The 3931-nt window shown below is 47.5% G+C and overlaps 1 pseudogene; it reads right to left on the reverse strand.

Annotated features, from left to right (window-relative positions):
* Positions 1 to 3568: 3568 nt before the first annotated feature.
* Positions 3569 to 3719, reverse strand: LOC144116544 (U1 spliceosomal RNA; annotated as a pseudogene).
* Between the last annotated feature and the right edge of the window lie 212 nt (positions 3720 to 3931).

Genomic DNA, 3931 nt, shown 5'->3' on the forward strand with positions numbered 1-3931 from the left:
CAGCAAGAGTGGATCCTTGAATGCATTGTGATGAATATGAAAAGCGCCCGTCTTTACGACCACATTCGTAAGCTCAGGATCATGGTTGTGCCAAGCCCTTCGTGCCTGCGTACTTATGTCCGTAAATATAGAAGTGGTTTTGGCTTTAATGAAGAAGTGCTCACGGCTGTTGCAGAGAAAGCACGCACTATTGATCCGTATCACCCACACGGCGGCATACTCGTGGATGAAATGAAACTCTGAAAAGTTGACTGTAGACAGCAAAGGGCATGTCCAAGGGTTCGTTGACCTCGGCAAGTACACCTCACCAGGGCAAGAAGGTGCTCAATGTGACCATGGCCTTGTAATTTTCTTTCAGCCATTCACAGGCACATGGAAACAAATTCTCGGTGCGTTTGGTGCACGAAGCAATGTAAAGGCAGATGTTCTGGCCAAAATCATTGTTGACGCTGTGATTTGTGCCGAGAAATCGGGGCTCTTCGTGGATTTTGTGACATGCGACGGGGCTGTGTGGAACCGCAGCATGTGAAAAATTTTCGGTGTAAGTGGGAAGCTCGAAAAGACAGTGTGCAAAGTAAAGCACCCAGTGGATCCAAGCCGGTATTTGCATTTTTTTGTCAGATTTCCCCCACCTGGTGAAATGTGTGCGTAACGCTGTAACCTCCAAAGGGCTGTTAACACCAGATGGTCGAGTTGGCAACGAATATGTAAAGGAGGCCTGCAAATGCGACACTTCAAGTTCAGTGACACTCAGGGCAATGCCACACGTCACCATGGCTGTTTGTCAGCCTAATGGCTTCGAAAAAAATGCGGGTCAACTTGGCGTTCACCTTCTTCAGTGATGAAGTTTTAAGGGGCCTGTATGTCTACAACCGCCAAGTGGAACACTGCTATGGCACTGGCTGTACCAAGGCTACTTCTGCATTTGTCTCTATGATGAGAGACCTCATCGATGCCATGACATCGAGATACTCAAAGCGAGGTTTAAGACCAGACAGTAAAGAAGTAGCAAGCATCAAACGCTTTCTGGAGTTTTTAGCGACCTGGGAAAAAACTTTGCCTATGCAGGGTGGGTTCTTGAGCGAATCAACAGCCGAAGGACTCCGTGTTACTCTTACCAGCACACTTTCCATCCTGCTCTATGTCACGAAAACCCTGGGGTTTAAGTACTTGATGACTTCTCGTTTGAGCCAAGACGCGCTTGAAAACCTCTTCGGGATACTGAGGCAAATGTCTGGCTCTAACGACCACCCTACACCGAAACAATTTTTGATATCTCTGAATTGCCTCAGTTTTTACAGCTTAGCGCAGTCCCCCTCCAGTGGATCACTTATTACGTCAGTGGCTATGTGGCCCGGAAGATGTTGAAAAAGACGAAGTGCAGCGAATGTAGCAGGCTGTTGCTTCACACGGAGGACTCGAGCTTGCTTCCGGCAGAGTCGTGCCTCGCACGTTACATTAATAGGGGTGGCCTCCTGTACCCGTCTGAGTCCCTAGCAGACCTGGTCAAAGCTATGGAGGATGCTTTTACTTACTGCTTCAGTTTCAACAAGTTGAAAACTGATAGCATCATGGACCTCATCTCTTGCCTGTCTGTGAAGAGGTTAAATATGGTCGGCTGTGAGCAGCAAAAAGTGGAAGTGTCGAATCAAATCTTTCGCTTCTTCACATTGACATAATAATAATAATTGGTTTTTGGTGGAAAGGAAATGGCGCAGTATCTGTCTCATATATCGTTGGACACCTGAACCGCGCCGTTAGGGAAGGGATAAAGGAGGGAGTGAAAGAAGAGAGGAACAAATAGGTCCGTAGTGGAGGGCTCCGGAATAATTTCGACCACCTGGGGATCTTTAACGTGCACTGACATCGCACAGCACACGGGCGCCTTAGCGTTTTTCCTTCATAAAAACGCAGCCGCCGCGGTCGGGTTCGAACCCGGGAACTCCGGATCAGTAGTCGAGCGCCCTAACCACTGAGCCACCGCGGCGGGGCAACTTCTTCTTCACATTGACAAGGATGCATTTTCTTGTTGCTGGAGAAAATGCGTGCAACCAAAAATAGAGGGAAAAGATGAAGTTCTTGAAGTTGAGACGTACTACATAACTTTCATAATGTTAACACAGCCAACAAGGTTTTCTTTTTTCACGGTGTTGTACATTACCCACATTGTGTCATCTGTTGTGACTTTTTAGTAATGTCTTATTCGCATTGTTACAAAGGTAACATTAGTAAATTTGATGTCACAATTTGACTGTGTTTGACACAGGTAGAAATCAATTTTTGTAAGCTGGTTTATGACTGCATCTGTGTTTGCCAATCAAATCTCAATGCCATGTGTGTATGCCTATTTTAGCATTGCATATTGACTTCTTTTTACTTGCCTTGTTTACTTTTTAGCTCAGTTTTTGTATAACTTGCAGTTCTCACCTACATTGATGCGTATTTTCTGTTCATTTTCTTTTGATGGTGTTTTTGACGTTTAATTGTGTGTGTCAAAATAAATGTCTTGCTACACCTTGCTTTTCGATGAAGTCATCAAAATAAAGCGTTCAAGTATGGTTTCTAATGCTTCTACTTGAATTGAGACGTCATGGATAACACTGCAGCATCAAATCTAAACTGCACGGACGTTGTTCTGGTGACAAACTCATGGCAAGTCATTCGATTCGCCATCTTCCAGCGCTTCGGGGTGCCAGCGGCGCACGCAGCGAATATACAGGGAAGCAAGTTCAAACATGGTTTTCAGTGCCTAAACACGATTTGCTTCGAGCCGTCAGAAAAGTGTGCCAACTAGCCTTTGTTGTAATCAGCGCGGTATCCTGAAATAGCTGCGACAGAAAGCGGCTGCTACGGGCGCGCGCGGGTAGCGTCTCGGAGCCGACAGCAGCGCCGCCGCGTCTGGATGAATTCTCGCTCCTCCGGCGCGCCGATGCTGACACCTCTCCCTTCTAGCCACCATAGTCCTGCTCTTAAAGGCGAAGCTTAAGCGTCCTCCAAGTTTTTTGTATTGGAGGATGTCTCTATTTCGCGCCGAGTGCGCCAGCCGCCGCCGGCCCGGCCAGACCGGTTCGGCTCCGCGGCGAGACGCGCGTTGTAACGTCACATGCCTCCTCGGAGCACCGCCACGGTGAAATCGCAAGTTCGCGGCCAGTAAAGCTTTCGCTATAAAACCTTGTGCACGATAGGATTGAAACCACCATCCTTCCGTTCCGCAGCTGAGCGTGCTAACGACTACGCTACTTCCTGAAGCTGCGTGCTAACGACTACGCTACTTCCTGCCAACGCATATGTAGTTCTCCTTGTTTAGGACGCTGGAGTGTGTTTGCAGAAAGGCAAACACACTCCACCAGCATTTAAGATTCACAAACAATTGTGTACTTCGTTCACATCTTAAGCACACATCAGAGACACAAGCAGCAACACCGCGCTAAAGGCTTTCGCCTCACCGCTCTTTAGGTCAACAAAGTTCCCCCTGAATTTTTTATTTCTCACGTACCCATGGACACACCGTGAAGGAAGGGAGGAGTGCACCAATGTGTGGTACCATTCTTATTTTGGAATTTCATAAAGGGGGCTGGCGCGAACGCCGAGCCCCGACTACCAAAAATTAGTGCCCCATCTACTCCATTTAGGAGTAGTGGCGTGCTTCAGCCTTCCGCAGGCCTCGGCACGGGGCCCCGACCTTGCTGATCGCCGGTGACCCAGCACCAGGTAATTATGGACTGAATGAAGACTGACTGAAATCGGATGTCATGCGATTCATACCTCTGTTCAGTACCAGTGGCCAATACACTTCTTAAGGAGTTCCTTTTTCGGCATTAGGCACAATTTTGTTAAAAAAGCTACAGCGGGACAGGGAGGGACCACAGACAGGAAGGAGTAACTGAAGTTGACCTAATAAATGATTTTAACAACAAGAAAAAAAATTAGG

Source organism: Amblyomma americanum, chromosome 1 (assembly GCF_052857255.1).
Source record: "Amblyomma americanum isolate KBUSLIRL-KWMA chromosome 1, ASM5285725v1, whole genome shotgun sequence".
In the NCBI taxonomy this organism is placed as follows: Eukaryota; Metazoa; Arthropoda; class Arachnida; order Ixodida; family Ixodidae; genus Amblyomma; species Amblyomma americanum.